The sequence below is a fragment of the Apus apus genome, chromosome 1 (genome assembly GCF_020740795.1).
Source record: "Apus apus isolate bApuApu2 chromosome 1, bApuApu2.pri.cur, whole genome shotgun sequence".
NCBI classification, from domain to species: domain Eukaryota; kingdom Metazoa; phylum Chordata; class Aves; order Apodiformes; family Apodidae; genus Apus; species Apus apus.
The window spans coordinates 127,282,658-127,306,664 of NC_067282.1; the positions used below are offsets into that span (position 1 = coordinate 127,282,658).

The following is a 24,007-nucleotide window of genomic DNA, read 5'->3' on the forward strand; positions in this document are numbered from 1 at the left end:
TGCTCCTTCCTCCTCAGGAAGAAGGATTCCTCACAGTCCTGCCCTGCTTCCCCATGGGGTCCCTCCCATGGCAGAGAGTCCTCCACCAACCTCTCCTTCATGAGTCCTTCCCACGAGGTCCGGAGCTGCTCCAGCCTGGGCTTCCCACAGAGTCAGGGGCTGCTTCGGGAACAGCCACCTCCCCTGGTGATGGAGCATTTTGCGACACGTGCTGTGGGAGGACTGGATGTGAATATCCCCCAGAATTTGTCAGGATACTTGTTGCTGCGATGGCCTGGATTGTTGATGTGCGTGATCTTGCCTGAGAGCCTCAGAGCTGTCATTTGATTTCCCGTGTTGCTGCGGTGGGGCTGAGTTGGTACTGTTGACTTTTTTTAGCAGGATCTTGTAGAAATTATGAGGAGGTTTAAATTTAACAATTACTGATCCTCTTCCACTTACAAGGGATGACTGGAATCGCATTAGGAGCATTGTTAGCAGGAATAAGAGAGCATTACTTTGGAGAGACGGCAGTCTCATAAGCCGGCATTCTTCTCTGTTAATCAAAACACTCCAGGCATAACTGCACTGTTAATTCATTTCAAATTCATTTCATGTTGCTGCATCTGAATTTCCTAACTAACCAGTGATTAAAACAACATGCTTGTTAGAAGTCTCTTGGGGTGTGGCTTATGTGATGTTGGTATTAACAGGATGAAAACAATCAGAAAGTCAGGGGCATTTTTCTGAGACATTGAAAACCCTTAATTATACAATACTCCTAGTTATACAATAATTTATTTGCAAGCAAACACAGGCCTATTATCATTATTATTGTGCTGATTGTTGATATCCCACTGACATGAACAATTTAGAGAATTCCAAGTATTATGCAGCTCTCCTGCCAGCTCAGAATAGGCTGACACAGCTACAGCTACCTATTTAAGAAGATTAGCCTGATTTTATTTGCATGAGAATTTAAAGTGACAAAACCACTTACCACACCCAGGAAATTATCATTAAAAATGAATTACTGCACATTCTTTTATTAGCTCTGTGGTTAACTTCTGAATGCTACAGTAACTGCCACATCCAAAGAAAGATGCCCTGGAATATTTCCCCCTAGGTTTTTGAGGTTCTTGGACGTGCAGAAAAAAGTCTCATTAACCATTTTGGCAATAAGGGATGTTCTTGTGTACAACATACACAAGTATCCTTAAGAGGGCATTCCCTAGCTAGATGACAAGTGAACCTTTGCATGCCTTGTGCTACTCATACACAATTCTAGCAGCATGTCGGGTTTAGCCTGTATGTAATGCCGGCCAATACTCTAAATCAGTCATAAAACAGTGGGCTTCATTCTCTAAGTTCTGCCCGTCCCACAGCAAAAAAGGGCCCTTCAGGCAAGGTAAAGCCAAGGTAAAGGGGTTCTCCTCTGCCGAAGAGAGGCGTTGCAGAGGAGAGCCCCTCTCAGCAGCTCATGTTTCAGCAGGTAAGTGAAAGCAGAGAAGGAGCAAAAGCAGATGGAAAAGAGAACATAGAAAACCTTTCTCTCTAAGAAGTCTCAGCCATAGGCTGCTCTCCTCGCTGTTTTTGTTCTGGTTTGTTTTTTGGGTTGTTTGTTTGAGTTTTTTGTTTGTTTTGGTTTTGTTTGTTTTGTTTGTTTGTTTTGTACTACATACAGTAGCAGCCAGAGGCCCCTGCTGAGGCGAGTGCTCTGCTGTGATGGGCATGAGATTCAGCCGGACAACCTGGTTCTGCTTTTCAGCTGAGAGGTCGCCAAACACACCCAAGGGACCAAAGATCAGGCTGACCAGGTAGCTCAACCTCCCCCTCCCCCCAGATGCTCCCCCAAGCGATGCCAACGCTGAGCACTCACCCCAGCCTGCAGGCTGTTACATCTACATGGAACTCCGCGGTTTCGGCAGGAATAGGAAGCAGAGGTGCCGGGCTCCTGGCATCCCCACCAAGGCGAGAACCAAGCGGCCGGGGCTGCAGGGGCAGCTCCATCCCGCGGGGGCTGCTCCCACCCGCGTCGGCGACGAGCCGTGGCCGCCCTCTGCCGAGCTACCGGGGAAGCTGCTGGAGCCAGGTGGGTCCCGTTAGTCAGGGTTAAAAAATATATATGTATTTCAAAACGTCACGAACGGAATCATTGCTTTCTTATTTATTTTTTTCTGCCCCGCCCCCCCCCCCCCAATTAATTTGAGCCATTTTGTATCCGTTGACACGACGAGAAAAGGTGTCATTTTGAAACCTCTACAATTTTAAAAGCTTCTTCAGTAATAATTTGGAAAATATTTTTTGAAATAAGAAAATATGCGTGAAAGAGATTTCCTGTCGCCAGTCAAAGGGGTGACAGCAGCATCATTCCAGCCCAGCTCCTAGCAATGATAGAGAAGGGAATGAAGTGTACAATGTCCACTAAGAGACAGTAACAGTGGTGAGAACATCTTTTCTTTTCTTTTCTTTTCTTTTCTTTTCTTTTCTTTTCTTTTCTTTTCTTTTCTTTTCTTTTCTTTTCTTTTCTTTTCTTTTCTTTTCTTTTCTTTTCTTTTCCTTTCTTTTCTTTTCTCTTTTCTTTTTTCTTTTCTTTCCTTCTTTTCTTTTCTTTTCTTTTCTTTTCTTTTCTTTTCTTTTCTTTTCTTTCCTTTCCTTTCCTTTCCTTTCCTTTCCTTTCCTTTTCCTTTTCCTTTTCCTTTTCCTTTTCCTTTTCCTTTTCCTTTTCCTTTTCCTTTTCCTTTTCCTTTTCCTTTCTTTTCTTCCCAATGGACTGTGTGGCACTTCCATAGCTGTGTCAGACTGACAAGGCTGAAAGTGCCTAGAAAGGAAACTGCTGCACCTGATGCAGCCCCTGATCACAGTGACAGCACTATCTGGCCATACTTCTTAAACACATATTTTTGGTGAATTTTACCTTGGAAGTTCCCAGCCTTCCCCAGCCAGAGACTGCATACCAAGATCTGCACATGAATGAGAGGTGACAGCTAACCACACCTCAGAGAGCCACAGGTGTCCTGGGAAAACATCGGACACAAGGGCAGGTAGTGGATGCCTGAAGGTCCCTGTTCTGTGACCAGCTGAGGAAGGCCTGGGCCTGTGCCTCCCTCCCAAGGTGACCTAGGGATGGTTGCTCTCACCTCTCCTGCCTTGGTTTCTCCCAGAGCTAGGGATTCAGATTGCTCAGCCTTCCCTGCATAATCACTGCCTTGTTGCTGGCCACACAGTGAAGCCACACACTTGCAGAGCTTGTGAGCCAAACATTGCTTATGCTCTGTGATTGCCGACAGTGCCAGTGACTGGCAGGAGAGTTGCTGTGAAACCCACACAGTTTGGTTCCCAGGGTGCTAGCATGTTTATCATCAAACCACCAACGCATTCAGCATCTCTTCTTGCCACTCTCACGGCAGTTAAGGGACCTAAAAGCAATCAGATGTCCTGAAATGATTTCCAGGGGAGCAAAGCACCAGCGTCTGTCCGAATTCTTCAGAAACACATCTGAATGGCCACAGAGGGCAGAATCGGATCATTGGACAGGGACAGCTTCCATCCCAAGCCAGGACAGACATCTAGGAATTTAGGGCTTCATACTTGTCTTGCCAGAACATTTGGCAATTAATTTAGGGAAGTCACTTAACATGAAACAGTGTTCTCACAATAGCTGATGGGAATCTTGCCATGGAATTCAGTCCTTTAATAAACAAAAACGAAAAATGTCCCGTTTGACATCAGAGAGGAAGTGCTTTGGGGCTGAGACTATGCCTTGCTTTAGTGGTTGATGGCCCTTTATCCCACCAGTTACACATAGAACAAGAGCTATATAAATGAATGAGGTAACTGAAGTCTCTCATTAATGGAAAAGAAAAAAAAAAAACACACTTGCAAGGATAACTGAGATGCACCTTCAGCTCAGGGTTTTCATAGACCATAAGGCAGAAGAGACAAAAAAGTGCAGACCCCTGCAAACCAGGGGACCAGATTGGTGGCAGATAGGGCAGACTGATTTAATGTTGCAAGGAGGTCAAAACAGAAACTTTAGCATCAAAGAAAGAAGGATTGCTGCAAAACCCCAGTGCTCACAAGTAGCACTTACAAGAGGTATCATATAAACTTAACCCTGCTGTCATTATTCCTACTGTCATTATTCCTACTGGAAAGAAAGGAGGTGAAGGCCATGACCTGTGAAGCAGAGGTCAGATGTTACAGACCATCAGACAAAGGAAGTGACAATAAGGAAAGGTTCTTCTCTGAAGCATTACCAGATGGTAGCTTATCTCAGTCAAGAGAGAAGGCATGGCCACCAATCTACACAGCCTCCCTGAACCTGACACTCAGAAGTTATCAAGGGAAAAGACTGTTCTTCCAACTGTCACAAGACAGACTATGCAGTGCAACCCATGCAGTTAATCACAGCGCTGTGATTAACTTGCAGTCATCGCTTCTTTAGGAATAGTGGATTCACTAGGACTGCAAGTTAAGTTCTCTTACTGTCTACCTTTTTGAAACATTAATGGTGCTATTTGAGTCCCTCAGTTTGTCAGAGCACTCCAAAGTTTTAAAAGATAATCCAGTCCACAGAAAACAATGGCAATTAAACACCTTAATTAATGAAATTCAACGTGTGCTTAAGTGCTTAGTCAAGTCTTTAATTGCTGCCATGGTCAGATCTTCTCAGCATTATGAATGTGAGCAGTAACACATATATATTTTTTTTCCACAACCAGGAGAAGTGGTGAAGACATGATACCTTACATGCTTGCTACTCCTTGCCTTAAGACGTGGAACGGTTACAATCTGATTTAAGGTCCTCATTTCTACTGGTCCTCTTGGAAACAGGGTGCATAACAACACACACTTAAAATGATTCACTGTGCAATTTCTGTGTGTTTGTATCTGCCAGTAATACAATTTTGTATGCCTGTCACATGGGACATCCAGTTCTGAACCATGGAAGTGAGAGCTGCATCACAGACCACAGAAGGAGCAGGGATGGAGTCTAAAGCCATGAAGCAACAAAACCACCCTGAGCCCATTGCAGTATATCCCCAAGTGATCCTGCCATGTGCTGGGAGATGACTTCCCAGCCCGTTTTCTGAGTACCTCAGCTGCCCTGTAGTGAAGTAAGGTTATGAATACAACAGAAAAGTAGGTTTTACCTATTACAGAAGCTGTAAACACACTCCAAACTTGTGCTGCTTTTGCTGTTGTTAGCTCCTGAGAAGTTCTGGTTCATCTTCTGAGTGCTGTGAATGATGACATTTCAGAGTGTTTTTCTTGTGCTGAATGTGCATAGCTTACACAGGAAGCAGTGCACATTGCTTGCAAAGAGCTTTGCTCTGCATGTTCATGGAGTTTACTAGTCTTGAAATTCCCTTCAAAATTTGAATCTGTTGAACCTGAGGCATCTTTCTGGTTTCTCTTAGGCATCTTACTGTTGTTGTGTGAGATGGACTCTGTAGCGCAGACAATCCTTTCAGAGAATGGACTGTTTTCCCCCCAAACCAGCAGCTATTTATTAAGAAATGGCCACAAAGTGACATTATTTTAGAACTGCAGCAGTAGAGCAGAGCTCTCCAGCACTGGATAGCTTGCAGACATGGACAAGGCAAGGAGCACAAGGCAGTGAATCTGCACTCTGCCCCCAGTCACATCAGCATACACACAAAATAACCACGACAGTGCCCAAAATGCCAGTGCATGCTAAATGGAAGGGATTATGAGGCAAGGGAGACCGGTGATGAAGAAGTGAGATAATGCAAGGGAAGGTGCAGGAGTTGGGAAGGGGGAAAGGAGAGCTCACTGCAAACAACAGTTTGCAGGGGCCCCCCTGAGCAGGGGCAGGAGAGGAGAGGAGCCACCTACTCAGGTGGAGTTGTAAAGTTTGATCACACTGTGCAAACTGGTGGCGAGAGGCAGCTGAGCTGCCCTGGCTAGGAACTGAAGATAAGCATATGCTCTCCTTGAGGACATGGGGGACATGGTAGCAGCTCTTGTTGCACAGAAGCTGCTGCTCCAGAGGACTGGCCCTGCTCCAACCCTCAGGCAGATACCCTTCCCCAGGCTGAGGGAACTCCAGAGAGCTGCCAGACAGAGGTGGCTGGCAGCCACCGTGAAGTGCCTCGTGTCACGGCCAACCTCCTGCAGAAGTGTCTACTCGCCAGGCCCAAGTCCCTGGGAAGTGCTAACAGGATTAGCAGCCATAGATTGGAGAGGCAGGAGCTGTTCCAGGAGAGACCAAAGTCTCATTCCTGGGACCTACAAGCTCTGGGATCAGCTCCTGGCTCTGCCAGAGGCTTTCTGGGTGCCTTTGGTGCCACTACCCCTGACCACAAAATAGAAATAACAAATACCCTGTCCCTCTTGTTTATCTGCTCAACTGATTTGTGAGCAGCTCACAGTTCAGGCTGGGTTTTGCTCCCTGTCTCTCTGCTCCCCATGCAGGGGATCCTGGGGGCACCACTGTAGGACACAACAGCGGGAACAACAATGACTGCACGGTCCTAGCACAGGAGGGGGGAGAATTGTTTTCAGCCTTTGCAGCCCACAACTGTTGGTACAAATGACAGATACAGTTGGGCCTCAGGGTTTTTTTACATTTATATGTCTGGGTAAGGATGTCAGTGGCTGTTCTCAGCCACTCTGTCAAACTGAAGCTAAAGATTTGGGCAGGTGGGGGAGAGAGAGAGAGAAACGCATTGAATTGAGATAGAAAGAAACATGCATAATTCCTAGAAATGCTTTGTGTCAGCTTCAAAGATTTTACTGGGAATGCAGCTTATTCTCTGACCAACATGTTTCCTTTGCAAAAGCCAGCAACTGTTGTCTTTTTTTGTTTTGGTTTGGTTTTTTTGGTTGTTTTTTTTTTTTTAAGTCTTCAGCAGCAGTCAGTACCTGTTTTCTTCATCTGAAATGCCTGTAAGTTCAATCAGCTGAAATGGCTTAAATGCAGTAAGGGATGAGACAAGTTCACATGTTCCTCTAATAGGACCTTGAGACAAAATGTGGCCTCACTGATGTAGCTGGAGGTTTTGCTTCAGAACTCTGCTGATCTGTGAAGGATGAAGAAGGAAAGTAGGAAAAGCTTAACCTTTCTGGTAGAAAACACCATAGGAAGCAGAGAAACAAAGACAATATTCCTCTAAAGCCTCATCTGTGACTAAATCTGAAAAAAGTTCTTTCTTTTCCCATTGCCTTTACAAGAGTATAAAAAGGGCATTTATGAAATTTTGCTGGTGTTGGACTTGAGAAAAAGCGAGCAAACAAACAACAATCCTGCAATAGTCAAGCAACATTACTTATTAGAGCTTTAAATGCTAAACAGCATCTAGTATAAAGGTATCAACTTTAAAAACGTATTTTCTGACCATGGTTAAGTCAAAGATTTAATCTCGGTGATTTTTTTTTGCTGAAGCCTTTATGTGTTCATGGCATAATGCTTATGGTGACAACCCTATTTTCAGCAGCAGTATCTCTGCTTCAAAGCTGGATCTGTATTCTGCTTTTACTAAATTTGGCACCCTCCTGAAAAAAAAGCTGTGGATTTAAAAAAAAAAAAAAAGAAAGAAAAAAGGAAAAAGGAAAAAAGAAGTTGTTTTTAAAACAGCCAAAGACATATTTCTGAAATTATTTATTTTTTTAAAAAGGTGAATATACATTTTTTTTGTATTTATGCTGGTATTATACACACCAGTGTCATCACTTTGTGGCCTCTACTGAACTAGCCAGGCTGCAAAGCCTAAAGCCTTTATCCAGTTTCACTTTGATGAATACTCAGTGCCTGTTCTCTTGAATTATGTTTAATTTTTTCATTAAGGGAAGTGCTGGCACCATCTGGTGGGATTTTTGTCATTGCAACCACCTATAAACATGCAAAATATTCCCAGTTTGACCTGTATGGCTACTATTTATTTTTTTTTCCCAGACTCACCTTGGGTTTAGATTTAAATTCCCCAGGACTCCCTGCAGCTCTGGGCCCTGTCTGGGTTGGGGAGGACTCCTGGCTAGGGCTGGGCTGGGTGCTGATGCAGTGGCTTGGTATGCTGGCCCACCTCTCTGCAGCCTTCCTGCCACATGCAGGAGGGCTCCAACCACTCCCGCTGTTTTCCCCCTTGGTGATGGGACAAGGAGTAATGGTTTTAAACTAAAAGAGGGTAGATTCAGAGTAGATACAAGGAAGAAATTTTTTACAATGAGGGTGCCCAGGTTGCCCAGAGAGGTGGTAGATGCCTCAACCCTTGAAACACTCAAGGTCAGGCTGGAGAGGGCTTTGAGCAATCTGGTCTGGTTGAAGATGTCCCTGCTTATTGAAGGGTGGTTGGACTAGATGACTTTTAAAGGTCCCCTTCAACCCAAACTATTCTATAATTCTATTGATTAGCTTTACAGTAGCCACACAAGGAGCAAATATGACTTGATTCCTATGTCCAGGTCCTGTATAAACAGATTTTATCTGCTCAGGAGGCCACTGAATTTGAGTGGAGAATACAGAAAAAGGCTGGGACAATAAGCAGAAACTTTATACTGGAAATGATCACACTGCAAGTCTCTCTGATGCTCTGTACTGACCTGAACACTAGCGATAGCCAGTCCCTGCAGAGTACTGCCATTTTAAAGCACTTTCAGGAACTTCTAAAAGAAGGGCATAGTGATTATGTGGTTAAACAAGGTATATGAGGTCCTGCTTTTGGAGTTGAACCTCATCTGTGGTGTAAGTATGTACCCACACTTGGAAAACTTAAAATGTAAAACTGGGCAATTCACATTCAAGCTTTGCTTAAATTCTTAAATTCTTGAATGCTTAGCATGCTTGCTAATTTTTGTCATTTCAAATGTTGCTTTGGCAAATTTTAAAGCATAAAAAAACTTGGTAACAGTTGAAAAAAATTCAGCATTAATAGTGTGAAACAGATGCCAGACCTACCTGTATGCAGATTTATGTGCTATGAATAGATCTGTCAGAAAGAATGGTGATGGCATCTGCCAGTAATCAGGAAAATGGTCTTACATTCAATTTGTAGAGCTATTTCTTCAGTGCATTCTGAGACATTGCTCAGTGCTTCTTCCAGCCTCACCTTCAATGTACTTTAGAGCACATTGTACTGAGGAATCTGACAGCCCTGGGCAGATGGAGCGGTGATGTCATCAGGCTTTTCCATTCCTGCTTCCTTTGAACATTTGCCTTATTCTTACACTCCAGCTCTTTTTTGACATGTGTTAGACTAGAAACATTTTTCTTTTTTTGTGTGCAGAGAAGGAATCACTTCTTTTTGATTTCAGACAAGATCTGGCAAGTGAGCTCTTGTTGCTAGTCAAAGAAAAAGCATTAAAAAAATTAACACAGAATCTGTGTTTAGCAAAGTGATTTGCATAAGCTGTACACTTGGTTCTTAGAGCTGGAACGGTTCTAACCTATGACAAATTCCTCTGTCTGGGCTGTCTTCCAAAATCATTTTCATCTACCCTGGCAGAAGAACTGAAGTCTGCATTCTGCACTAATTAACAGCCTTCAGGAGAAGGGCCCCAGTTGAAATGCTGACACACTTTGTACACGCTTTATTTGTGAACAGGGACACTGAGCCCATTTGATGGCGCCTCTTGCTCTGTCATGCGGTGCAAAATTTTAAGTGGGGAAACAAAATGGGTACAGTTATGCCTTGTTATGATTCTGAGTTACTAAAACACTGCAGTTTTCCCGTTTAGAAAGCATGATACTGGGATTTTTTAAATCTTTGAATAACATTAATAAGCAGTAAGAAGACTGAAACCATGGCAGTTCCTTAGTGAATATGAACTGACTCACCATTTCTGTGAAGTGTTATTGCTTGACACAGCTGAGTCTCTGTCTCAGTCAATGTCTTCACTTTGGAAACAGTAGAATATACACCCACCATCCCTCTTGCATAAAATTGGAAATTGCTGTAAAGGGAAGGCAGGGAGAACAGCTGTCCCAATAACTCTGTGGAGTTCTTCTAGCATGTCTGCCCAGTGCTGTGAGGAAGGTTTTCATGCTAGATCCATGAAAGGATTCTTAGCTTTTATGTACCCAAACTGTTCAATGGAGTTCAAAGTCCTTGATCAAGCAAGGCACCCAGAAAATAACCTATGTGGAGAGTCAGTCATACCAAAACATGGCATCTCAAAAAACTAAGGGATGAACCTATGTAGTCACCAAGAAATGGGTGATAGAAAAACATTAATCTTGTATAGGAGAGCGTCCATCCCTCTTTGGCCTTCCCACCAATAAGCTGTCTTCTGGAGCTTTGTGTCTGAGCCAAGAAAACTCTTGCTTTTAAGGTACAGCCTTCTGCAAGAGGAATAGCCTATGCCAGGTTCAGTCCCTGGTCTCCGTGCTAAGTATGATTAACACCTTTGAGCTGAAAATCCACGCACAGAGCTACCTGTGGAAGGGAGGCTGTTATAGTCACTTCTTCTGAAGTTGTTGACCCGAATATTCACAATCTGCTTTGGAGATATGAGTACACACACTTTTGGGCTGAAGAGAGATCTGACCCTGGATGTTCACTATTTCATCCAAGTGCCCGTCATGAAGCAAGGAAATAAACTCCTTTTCTGGCTTCTGTGTGGGGAGCCTCACCTAGGAAGTGTTCTCTGAAAACAGAGATTAGACTGAACTCTGCAGCTGAACTACACAGAGAGCTCCTGTGCAAACTAATAAAGCTTAACTGGCGTTCAATGCACTCACCATGGTCATGGAAAGGAGTGAAGTACATCTATCCAGCAGCAGATGTTCAAATGCTTAGTGACCTGTGGGAAAATACTTGGTAGAGGGAAAGGCATTTAGGCAGCTGCATGGTGTTGAAGGAATTTAAGGAATCCCTGACCATGTCTTAGGCTTTTCTCCTTTCTCCTTTGCAATGAGTTCAGAAAAGAAAAATATTATAACACATATATTCTTGCAGCATTTCTCTCCAGTCTTCATCCTGCTTGCCTGCTGCAGCCCTCAGTAAAATATTTTATTGTGAAGCAGGAATGAACTGATTCTGTAGCCACTGGGACAGATTCAGGATTTTTAGTAGCAAATAAACCAGCAAACATAATCAACATTCTTTGTGAATCCTCATCGTTGCCTTAGTAGGATAAATTTCAAGTGTATTTTCTATGAACCTTAAAAGCAAAGTTTCCACAAGCACAAACGCTCCAATATTTTCCCTTCTTCTTGGGTACGGAGGACAATTCTGTCTTGTTTTTGTCCCTAAAAGTATCGACTGTGTTAAATACTAGGCACGTGCTTTCAAAAAGAAAAGCACCATGAATGCTTACATGTCCCTGTATTATCAGCCATGTGCTCCACCACTGGGAGACAAGCAGTCCACTGAAATGTGGCTGATCTGGAAGTCCCACATAAGAAGCAGATGCAAGCGGAATGCCATAGAGAAACAAGAAACACATGGTGATTTTAAAGGCTTACAGCTATGGAATATCCTTCTGAAAGCCTAATGAATTTCTCCAACACATAGCAATCAAAATACAAAATGCACCCTGCATCAGAATATAAAATCATCGAACTGGAGATAATCTGTGAAGAGACGCACAAAATAAATCTACTGACAGCAGCACCTATAATAATACAACCCTAGCTTTTGGCTTGTCAACATGTGTCCAAGCTCAGGGTTTTCTATGGAGAGGAAACTGTCCACTGAGATTCTTCCTTAATCTTCTGCCTTCTGTTAGCCACTCAATTAAGCTTGTGTGCTGGGTTTGGGTTTTTCCTTTGTTTTGCTTTCTTAGATGCTAATATGGCCCAGACTGACTTTGGAAAAGTTACTGATTATAAATTCACCTTTGTCTCCATGGGGCTGGAAAAGGACCATTTAAATAAGTATTTGTTCAGGTGACTGAAAACACAAGCATTTTTACCTGGTGACTGTTGAAGTAATAACACCCTATGTTTATATGCAATAAGGAGGATATTTAGGAAAAAGAAGAAGGGAGTGGAGAAAAGTCTCTCAGGATTAGTCTTGTAAAGGTGCTTTTCTTCATGGCCCTCCCTGGTTATTTCACATATGAGCTTCTGAAAGTATCCTTACAGAGTTTCCACAGAAGCTGAGGTGGCAAAGGAAAGGTGAAAGAAATTAAGAAGATAATTTCATCCCTCATTCTCCAAGGGAAACAGCTCCAAAGCAATTTTTTCCAGAAATGTGTTAAATTCCCAAGTTTTCCCAGTTGCTGTAGTAAGTGGACAAATGGCTGGTGCTATAGCTGCTCTGTGAGGTGAGGAGCAGGGTGAAGCAGGCCAGGCTCACTGACTTTCTATCCACAAGACCAGTTGCAACCAAGGCTCAGAGTGTCTACTCTGTGGTTAAGCAAACAGAACCCAAGGTATGTAAACAGTATAGGTTGTATTGTTTCTCCTTGTCCCTGTCTCATATGTCTTACATAAAGGAGCTATGACACACCTTAAGAAACAGAAAGCATTCAGACTCCTCCTCCTCCTCCAGGGAGTCCTAAAAGTTTAGGAGCATGCTTGAAAAGCAGTGGACAAGTTTGCCTTTGAGAACAGGCTCAGCCTTGCCAATACAGTGCATCAGGTGTATCAAGGCTTTGAAGCAAAAGCAGACACAGCATAGCACTTTTATACACAAATCCCTGGAGATGCCTTGGCTTTGGGGATGGAGTTCTTGGAAAAAGTGTGGGGAAACAACATCCACACCACAATCAGGAAAAAACTCTGCCTACCATTCCCAAGGTCAATCCAGCACAGGCAGATGATCAAGACTGCCAGGAACAAAATATGTAGAAAGAGAGGGAGAAAAGTAACAGATACAACAGACAGGGTCTAGGCTGAGACTCAGAAGACCAAGCTGAGAGACTTTAGTGCTAATTTCTGCTCTGCCACTGACCTGCTGTAGGACCTTGGGAAAGTAATTTTACTTCTCTTGTCTTGCCCACTCAGAGTGAGAAATCTTCAGGATGGGGACTGTCTCTTGCTATGCATTTAAATTGTACAACGGGAACTCAGTCTCAGTTCAGACCCATTGGTGCTCCTGCAACTGAAATAATAACTTGTAAATAAGTAGATTGTAACAACCAACCAAATAAATCAGTGGAAGAGCAGATGAGAGTCAAAAGGGAAATGGGTTGAAGAAAGTGAGTGGAAAAGGTAGGGAGAAAGAAGGGCCTGAATGGAATAAAGTAAGAAAAGGGAGTAAACAGTGGTAGAAGAGAAATTGAACACAGGCAGAGACTGGCCATTCTGAGATCAGCTGATGCATGCACTTTCCCACTGTCCTTTCCACCATCTTTACCAAAAGAGAGATTGGGAAGTGGCCAAAACAGAGAACAGGGTAAGCAGGCTAAGCAAAGCTTGACCTCCGTGAGAGAACTAGTGCTAAGACCATCCTGCCCTTCGCTGGCTCACTGCCAACCCTGGTTCCCTGTTCATGAACTCCTAAAAAGCATTTAGTAATCTGAACCTGTAAGACACTTGGTTTAAGGCAGTGGAATCTCTCTGTAAAGACCCAGCACAACTGTAACCCCAGCACACTGTCATGCGAGCATTTACTAGTCCTCCAGGGGTCAGCTTTGACCTGCGCTAACGTAATGTTGCTAAAAACTTCTGGCATGTCTGGAGCCTGACTGTCTTCAGCAACACACCAATGTGAAATATTTATGGATTAAGACAAAATTAAAATGTAATTTTCAGGCATTTTTTAGGGGTAGTCTTTCGCTTCACTTGTGGCTAAGTGATAGACTCTAAAAGGTAGCAAGTAACAGCTAAGTGGCTCAGAATATTGTGATAGAAGGTGAAGAATATGAGAAAAAGCCCAAGCTAATGCTTTTTAAAGTCAATAGAAAGATTTTTCTGTCTCTCTGAGTGCTGAATTGGTCTGTGAGAGACTGGATGATCCAATTGCAGCCCATAGTTACCAACCAATGGCTATTCAGTGAGCCACATGAAGTGAAAAGATGGTTGCAGTAACATGCTCAGTGACCAGTGGCTGCAGACACAAAAATATTTTTAATTCTTCATAGTGGTCTGGGGTCAAAAGACCAGGAAGGAAAGGGCATGAAGGCAATAATAATGAATTTATTAGCCTATGTGTGCCCCCACTGAGGGGTCTGGAGGAACAGTCAGATTAATGTAAACCCCACTGTTTTCTGAAAGGTATTTGGTCCTGAGGGCTGCAGGCTGCAGTCCCTGTGCCTGCCAGGCTGACTGCCTTCGCTGGCAGTGAACTGCTACTTGAAAATAGAAATGCAACAATTGATCTACAACAACTACACTGCCAAATGCAAGTGAGATTTCTTAGAATCTGCTCTCATCTTTTGTGTAAAATGTTTCCTAATATGTCTTTGTGTGGCTATTAGCTATTGTAGTTGCTGTGACTTTTTTTTTTTTTTTAATGGCAAGTCAAAGGGGTTCCTTGAGATCTCTTCTGTTATGGATCACTCAAGCTAAACTTAGAAAACAAACCAAATGTAATTATAAGACAGCTAAGGAAAGGGTACTATTCCTTTCTTTCACCCTCTCTGAAAATTAACCAAAAGCATATCTGTAAGGGGGCATGGATTTAAGGTCAATCTGGAATGAAAACTGGTTAAATGAAGGACCAACATGCGTATTATTCAGCCATTGCAAGTCTTTCAGGGGCAAGTTAGACTAAACACTGTGACGCTTTTTCTGTTGGTAAGATTGTTTAGTAGAACAGGACAGCATACATTGTCTAGAGAAATAATGGAATTTTGGAGACTTTTAAGCAGACACCAGGCAATGTTTGCTAGGAACAATTTAGTGCTGATGGTATGATGGAGCAGGAAAATAGACTAGGAGACCTCTTCAGGTTTCCTTTAAATTTATCTTCTTTGATTCTGTGCCTAGAAACAGAAAGGAGTGTTAGCCAAGAACATGCTAAACTTGGAAAGGTGTGCAGTAATGTTTTAAATCCGTTTATACACAAACTAAAGTTTAAGAAAATATACATACGAGATGAACAACTGCAAATGAAAGATGACAGAGAAATAACACACAGACATTTGAAATGTGGCCTGAAAATAAATCAGGATTCAGCTTGGAAAATGCATACTAACATACCTGAGGAAATATAATCTGAAATAATATCCTCAATGGGAAACCAAAAGCTGGAATTAATTTGTGTTACAAAGGAGTCTTCTGGCTGCTGATTGAGAACAGTGAATTAGACTGATGTGTTTAAAGCACCACTGCAATGGATGGAGCTCAGCCGGGATTTTCAAATTTAAGTTTGCTGCTGCTACAACTGAAGGCAGACAAATAAATCCCCTAGCACTCATGATAACAGTCTACCAGCTAATTTATACCTCCACTGAAAATTTGGCTGCAAGTGTTTAGAAATTCATGCCATTTTACAATGCAAAATTAAACTGACCACATGCCCTGGGAAATAACTTTGATGTTGAGTCCCAGAAGTTTAATTTGGAAACCAACAGCCAGCTCTAGAGATATAGCCTGATGGTGATCTAGCTGAACACAGTTTTCCAACAGTGTGAGTAAGGTAATAGGCACCCTCCTGCTTCTCCCAACATATGTGTAGTAAGGCAGTCTGAGCAACCAGAGCCTTGATTTACTGACATCAGTAGATAAATAAATTCCTCTCGCTGGCTTGTATTGCGGTATAATTGTACCAATAATGGATATTCAATATTTATGAGATTAGCTGGAAATAAAAAACTAGGCAACTAGATGGGGAAGTATTCAGGTGATGAGAAAGCAGCAAGAAGAAGTAGTAAAAAAGAAAAATCACAAATGCAGATATTGACAATCTCTTAGTTTTCCAATTGTTGCAAATTGTTAGACATAGTCTCTTCTATCTGCCTTGGCTACCGCTGTAGCTATGTTCCCTACCTGTCTGTTCACAGGAGAATCTAAAGCTATTGAGGAGAATTCCTTCTCCACCTGATAAGAGCAAACAATTCAAACTTTAGACCCTTGATGCAAGGGTCTTTATGCAAGGAACTTTAAAATATGTGCAGACAGAGTTGGCAGAAATACTACATCCCAACTGGTGTACAGCATCGTTTTCCTAGTTGCAGAGAAAAACAACATACTCACTTCAGAGACTTTTATTTCCTCAGAGTCCAGGAGCAAGAACTTTATTTTAACTTAACTTTAACACAGAGTTTTCCATTCTGTCAGTGGCACACTCAGCATCTCCTGAAACAAGCACAAGTTCAAGTACAGCATGACTTCATGAAAGACCTTACATCAGCTAATGGCATCAATGGGGAAGTCTGTACTTGCTCTGAGATCTCTGGATTCCCATAAAGAACTTATTTGTACTTACATGCAGGAGTTAGATGTCTGGTTACCAGATAAAAAGATTAGCTTGGTTCCCTTTGCCTCCAATAGTCACTTTGTGATTGTTGTGGTCTTTTATAACTACTCCAATTGGATGTTCCCACAGGCTCTTGATAGCTTTTACTTGTCCATTTGGAAGGAAATTGAAGGTATATTTCCAATGAAGTAACCTACAATCTGAGGAGTCTCTCTCCACATGACAGCCACAGAGTAAACCAATCCTTCCACTTCCCCCTGCTTTTGATACTATTTCTACATTTAAAGCAAGCTTTACTTAGACCTCCCTGTTTTAACTACATCGTGCACTGAAAAGAGATGATTGCTGTGCTATGCATTGCTATGCAATGAGGTAGATCTGTGTGGTCCTCCAGCTGTGCAGGGTGCTTCTCTCCATGAAAATTTTCCTCTTCACAGTGAAAGGAATTGTGCTATCTGATACATTTTTCTTTCTACCACTGCATCTTATGAACACAAGGAAAGGGTGGGCTTCACCAGATTAAGGACAGAGAAGCTGTGTTGGACAAGATAATTTCCCAAATTTATTGTGCAAGATCCTCTCTGAGGCCTTCACTGGTGAAAATGCAACTTGACTAGTGGCACAAACCATGACAGTTTCCTGCTGAAAAATACTGGATTGGCAAAATCTGCCCTGGTAGGGAGCTGAACCATTTGGGAAGACACAGCCCAGCTCATCCAAGACTCAGGCTGTCTCCTCACTATGGTCCTAGTACTGTCGCAGAAGCCCTTTAGGGTGCAAAGGGTCAATTTGTTAAATGAAATCAAAGGAGTGATTCCAGATTTAACACTAGTGCAAACATGATCAAACTTGGGCAAAAATGCAGTCAATAGGCTGCAAGGAAGAGAAACATGTGAGTTCTCAATTCATTGACATTCTTCATAAACTTAATGTGTATCTACTGACTACGTAAAGTGTTCTTACGAATGCAAATGAGTGGCCAGGATCAGCTATGAAGTACACAGTAATAAATCCTGATGCAAGGACAGTGGCTACTTACTGGATTTTACTTTATTTGTCTCTATTTTAGTTATGTCTTCTAGTACATTTCTAAATAAATTCACTTCTTGCTTCAATATTTACAGATCTCTTGCACAAGCAGACATCATTATATGTCAATTCACATGACATCTTATAACCCACATAAATATATTTAATTGTTTTTAAAAAAATCACATCTTGTAGTACTAGAAAACTGTCAATTTTCTGTCTTCTCAGTTTGCTCCGTTATTTCGATATTTTTCTGTTAAAGTATTTTTTTGGGCTAGATTTACTGCTCAAAGAGCAATCTTTTGGGGGTGTACAATGGAGGACTATGGTACTCTTGTACTTTGTTAAGTCAGGTCTAAACATATTTCCCTGTAGCCTCTCTGACTCTGTATAACAGTATATTGAAAACATATCTCACTTGATCTTTACTGTCTCTCCTTGGTCTCTTCCAGGCTCCTGTTTTCCACTGTGTATTTGTATTTCAGGTTTTTTTACAGCTGCTTTGCATTTCTTTACATTAAGTCTTTCCTGGTATTATAAACTATATTATAAATATTATGTTCTTCTGTCTCTTCTGATACTGTATGCAATTCCTCCCTCTGTTACAAATGATTTTTTTTCTGGGTCATGTTCTATGCCCTGGGTAGTAATTTTTGTCTTTTTCTTGTTGGCATTATCTGAAAATTCCAATAAGATACTATTTTTTCTATTTTCCACATCATATAAATAACTTGTAACCTTCAGTTCCTAAATTTATGTCACAACATGCTCTCCCTATATCTCTGTGATTTTTCTCATGTCACTACACAGATTTCTAAAAAACAGACTACACATTAAAGAACAAAAAAACCTCCAGAAACTCTGGAAATGTCCAGAAAAGATTTTACTAATAAAATCTTTCTTCCCCATAAGGCATTTGGGGAACCAACGAAGAAACTAAGTACAATCCGGTTCTAATTTCTGCCTTGGTCAACTTCGTCACTAACTACTCAATGCCATCCAAGCAGCAGAGCATAGGCATGTCTGCCCAAGAGGCAATCACCCCTGCAAAAGGGCTCAGTGCTGTTACAGATATTTTCCAAAGGATTTTGATTCACCACTACCACCCTGATTCCTGCTACAGTACCTTTATTGGATCTGGCCATGGAGTCAGTAGAATTTACTGATCCTGTGCCATCCTCCTTGCCCCCTGGCTCTGCCAGAAGTGACTTGGGGCTGCTGTATTTAACAATCCTAAGACACAACTTTAGCACTGTATCCATCAGACTGTCAATAAATTATATGCTACTGCTGCTGTCTCCTCTGCTCAGATCAAGTTGATGGGTAAGCATTTTAGTCAGTCCAGATACGGTTTCTTCACAGGATTGCTTTTTAGTGTCTGACTTCTGTGAATCTGGTTCTTCAGCTTCTTTTGATGGATCCTGACGTCTCTCTGAAAATGTGGGACCATGGGACTTCTGTAATAACAACCCCAAGGCAGTGGGAACTGCTTTGCTAACGTTACTACCTTGTGTTGCCTTCTTGTTGGCATTCTTCTGCTAGATTAGATTATAGCCTCTGGGCAACAATGCAATCACAATCAATCCCACGATTTTGGTAACATTTTGGCTACATCCCAAATTTATGAATGCCAGGGCATGTTCTTCAGTGATCTTGTTTAGCCTTCCCTTCCTGGTTGGGATATTTGAGCACTGGCTGCATTGCTTTTGGTTTTCATGCCAGAGGATAAACTCTTGCTTAATAATGTGGATACCCACTGCTTCTGCACAGGTCACTGCTTTTTCTTTTGGCAATGTTTCTTTCAGTTCTTGTTGCTTCAAACCTCAATTCTGAGCCTTTGCATGTGTTCCTGGACCTGTCTTCACAGAGGCATATGCTAGACATTATCGCCTCCAGGTTTTTTCGCTATCAAGGTAGAAAACAAATTATTCAATATTGCTTGTGCAATTTCTGCAGCTTTATGGCTTCCAAGGGTAAATAGAGTTGGCTTCACTGAAGAAGCAAAATCTGAATTAGTCAAGAGATGCCTATTATGTCATGTAAGTTTTTCATATAGGAATCCATAAATTCTTAAACCAAGGCATTAGAGTGTTTCAGTAACATGTGTTCAGCACAATACAAGCTATATTTGAGTCATTTGCTGGACTTCCCATGATCTTCACAACTGACACCACTATGACTGAAACTGCATTATTTGCTTAAATTATTTGCAAATTCATCTTGGCCAAAATGTTTTTGTGATAGCATTTTTCCTTCTCTTGTTGTCATACTATTCCCTACTAGAAAAGCTAATTTTTATTGGTTTACTTCTTTATGAAAAATGTCTTCTTGGAAGGTGGACTCTCTTAATATTTAGTTTCTTTCATGCTGACGTAACATTTGCTGATGGAGTCTTTTTATCTTTAGTTGTATCCAGTCCAACAGATTTATGAGTAAGCTTTCCAAGAACAGCTGAGCATGGGTCAGGGCTATCTGACTTTTCATTAATCTCTTTATGTGCCATTGCAAAGACAAGGCTAGAGAGTCTGTCAGCATAAATGACTCTCACTTGCCTTCTAATAGTGGTCTCATCCTCTGCCCCTTTTGATTTCTTTGGACATGCTGTGGTTTTCATCATCAAGTGAATATCTGGTGGCCCAGCACTGGATCTGACAACGAGACTAGTATGTTCCCCAAATGCACTGAGTCGTCCTGGTGATACACTGTACTGTTTGAAGCTCTGCACCTCAGCAAACGGTTATCTTGAATTTCCATCGCTCTTACGCTTTCCATGCCAATGCTGAGTTTTTTTGAAACCAGCTCAAGATTTGGATCTGAATCAGTCTCAGGAATAAAACTAAATGGAAGTGCATAATGATTTTTTATCAACACCTTTGTCGTTTCGCACAAAGGTGTCTTTGTTTCCATGTCAAGAAGCTGTGCGTGGGTACCAGGTGAAATTCTGAATAGTCTTGGCAACTACAGAAGAATCAATATGTATACTGATCTCAGCAGTATATTCTCAATGGCAGCAAATATCTCCATACTAATGGAGTGAATACTAACATGAATAAAGGTTAAGTGGTTTTGCAGTTATGCCACTAAAGCATGGGTTTTTGTGGGGTTTTTTCATGTTTTTTTCTTTTTTTTCCTGTTGAGGGCTACCATTGTTATTCCATAAGTGATGGTTACTGTTATTTGAGATGCTCTATTGCAGCCTCATTACTGAGGACACTTCTAATTTTAGGTTAAAATAGACTCTTCTGGGTTTTTGTGCCTTACAATCAGTGTACAGTCAGCCAGCTACTCCAACTGTGTATCTTCCCACAGAATGGAGGAGACACACATTTATAAAAGAAAGAGTGATGGGAGAATCCCAGAACAGCGAGGGGGATTCATGGACAGGTAACTCAGAATGTTTTGCACTTTCTGAACCTGTATGGGGACTTGAAACAACTAGTCCTTTTGCCTAGCATTGCTCCCAAGTCATGATCTGCAGAAAGATTATATGGAAAGTTCTATAGATGTCAGTATTAACAGCGCAACAAATACTGGGAAAAAATGTGGGGATGCAGGTTGTCAGTACGACATGTGACCAGTCCTTATTCCATTTTAGTAGGCAGCACTAATTTAAGTGGCAGAATTTTCTGGGCTCTTCCCCCCAAATTGCCTAAAAATGGCTTGGGCATAAAAAGTTTGCACCTGGAGAGTATCTTTTATATTTAGTATTGATGCATAGGTTTGTGGTAGGCTTCAGAATTGTAGGCATAGCTAATGATATGCTCACCAAGACAGGCATGAACTTAATTATGTATTCCTAGGTCAGTTAGGAAACAACAGAATGGCAGGGACTTGATTTAGCCTGCCAGAATTCAGGAAAAGCCATTTTACCCATGGCACTCCCATCTAGACAGTATTTTCACAGGCAGAGTTGAAATGAGACAGCTTACTTACAGCTGTGCCCTATTGTCCAAAAGCTTCAAATTTTTCTAACTGGCATTCAGTGGCCAGCTGTGTCTTCTCAGCTAGATACCTTCCATGCTGTGGCTGTGCCAGAAATTATCACCTTCCTCCTTATGTTTCTGTCATAGAATATGGATTTGTATGTCTGCCTGGCTGTTTGAACATTGCTGATTTTTTATTTACCCTGCATGCACCAGTGGACATAGGAAAAAGAATTGCAGTCCTTCACTATGTTCCAATTTATTTTCTCACCTCTCCTCTTTCATGACTCCTTTGAACAGAACGGTCTCTTTCTTCCTGTCTTCCAGACTAGCTCCTTCCAAACTTCACCCTTTTTTCTGTCATTTGTGTAAGGTATATATATTGCAAGCTGAAATACCAGAGGTTATAAGTGATTCAGTAGAAAAACCCCATTTGTCCATAAATTCTTTCTTCCTCTTTTCATCTCACCTGTTCCTTTTGAATTTGATTTTACTTGGAAATGGGACTTTCCACTATTTAGTTCTCTCTAAAGCCATTGAAAACAATTCACAATACAGAGTTTTGCAATTTTTTCCGATCAATCTTTGTATCAGTGTTTGGAACTCAAACAAAATCCAAGCCTTTTGTTAAACTCAGCGTTATGTGTTTGCATGAATTTGAAGACAGAGAAAATGAGTATTGTGACAAACCAAAACAAAAAAGAATGTTCAGTCAAAATTTTGAATATGTGGTTGCTACACAGAGAATGCAGACTAAACTATACATGCTTCTAGAACTACTCCCCTGTGACATCCAAGCCCTCACATATAGGAAATGAACCTTTACAGTTCCCCTGGTAAGAAACCAGAGCTCCTTTGCTGAGTGGTCTGAAAGAGCTAGGCTAGACTTACCCGGGTCACCAACCTACCCAACTCAAAATTACTTGGTTTGGATTTCCACAGTAAATCTTAATTCAAATACTCCTGGCTTGTGCCAAGGATAATGTTATTAAGCATTGAGGAACATGGTCTGGAAAAGTATGCAATGGTTTACTTTGGCTGCTAAGAAAACATGTATACATCAGATGAGGAATCTTAAATCCCAGTTCTCTGCATGTGCTTACCCAATCTAGAGTAAAAGAAACTAATTTTGCTTTCCCTTATTTAGACAACAAATTCCTTACTGCAAAGCAGCAGTAACTACTGTACATAAGCAACAATAACATTCTTACATTTAAGGGATGGCAGTCCTAGAAATAAGCAGTGAGAAGAATCCAAAGTTGTGTTGCACATGTACAAACATTTGGCATTTGGTAGCAGAGAGTGTTCCTTTTATTAGCAAATTTAACAAGGAAAAGACATAACTTTCCTAAAAATATTTAACCAGACACAATCCTCTTTCTTGATTTCTTGGGTGCTTTTTCTATATGCAGATGCATATATAAAATAAATAAAATAAACATTCTGTTCTGTATTATGTCCAAGAATATAACGATCCCCTTCATAGCACCCTCTAGCTTTGCAGCCAGCCAATATTATCAGGTATCAATGAGTAAAAAAAAATAATGCAAGAAAGGCATGGATAGCAAAAGAAAATAAGTGTTTGCAGAATGCAGTGAATTATGGAAATATGAGGTTTTCAGTATTTCAGCAAAGTCAGAATTTAATTTGGTAGCTTTATACTTTATTTGCATTTATGGACAGACCCTTACACTGAAACTGCAACTTTTTCAAAGAAAACAAAGGTCTTTCAAGAATCTTTGAATGAAAACAAAAGTATCAAAACCAAAATATGCTTTTGTAGGTTGAACTTGCAATTTTCTAAATTCATGCAAGTATGTATATTACACAGATTTCTAAAGGAGTAGAAAGTCATAATTTAAAGTTTTAACTCCAGAAAATGCCTCCTGACCCTTCTGGAGATGAGCTGTATTTAAATTTGTGCCTGCAAAAGTCTGAAAGACTGTGATTTTCCTCCAAGAAAAACTCCTGTAGGCAGACATACATAATTAGTGTCTGAAATGGACAGAAATTGTTATCTCAGTGAATGGCAACACTACCACCCTGTTTTTGCCAGTTTTTATATTTCCTAGGGGTATCACAATGCATTTGAGACCAACATAAATCAAATATTATTTGGAAAATCTTATTAGATGCTGAAATAGTAACTGAGGAGTGTGAAAAAGGGGGAGGCAGCAAAACAAGAACTTACCAAATTGTCTCTTGTTCTCACGTAGTAAAAAGTGACAGCTTGGATGTAGATAGTCTGTTGGCTTTCAATGGTATCTCCTGTCCATGGTCATGAATTTGCTGAAGCAATGTACTCCAGAAGTCTAGTGTTGTGCACATCTACCTTTTGCCCTAATACCCTGTCTTCATCTTCTTTCAGTGATATTTTTTTCAATTTTCTACGTAAACTACTCTGTGACAATTGCAATTATGACAAAGTATAAACCAAAATATAATTAACCAGGCAGACAATGTTTAACTAGTGTTACTCAATAGCATTGAGAAAGAGTTGAGAAACATCTTATGCAGATGATTGATTTTACAATGTGGAAGATTTTCTGTTGAGCCTGAAGGGTACTTTGGCAAAGGTTCACGTCAGAAAGAAAAGCTACAGCATTCACATAACACATGCTGTCTTATTCTCCCTTACTTATGAAGTCTGATTTAAAAAAAAAAAAAAAATTCAAAAATTCCATTGAAATTCTAGTCTGCAGCAATACTGCTGCAGAATTTGGATTAATTTTATTGCAAAAGCTTGTTTATTGATACAGTGAAATAGAGGAAGGTTGCCAACTGCACAGTTGTTCTCTTTTCCAT

At 41.2% G+C, this 24,007-nt stretch overlaps 1 long non-coding RNA gene across 6 annotated transcripts; it reads right to left on the reverse strand.

Moving 5' to 3' along the window:
* Positions 1-2,187: 2,187 nt before the first annotated feature.
* Positions 2,188-23,929, reverse strand: LOC127391537 (uncharacterized). 6 transcript variants are annotated; one of them, XR_007891056.1, is made up of 4 exons: positions 23,394-23,929; positions 16,028-16,129; positions 9,051-10,756; positions 2,188-7,028 (listed from the first exon to the last, which is right to left on the reverse strand). It is a non-coding gene; the product is annotated as an uncharacterized LOC127391537 (long non-coding RNA). The 6 variants fall into 6 exon arrangements; XR_007891073.1 differs by having other exon boundaries at positions 9,051-10,587; positions 10,682-16,129; XR_007891053.1 differs by having other exon boundaries at positions 9,051-9,283; positions 9,779-16,129.
* Between the last annotated feature and the right edge of the window lie 78 nt (positions 23,930-24,007).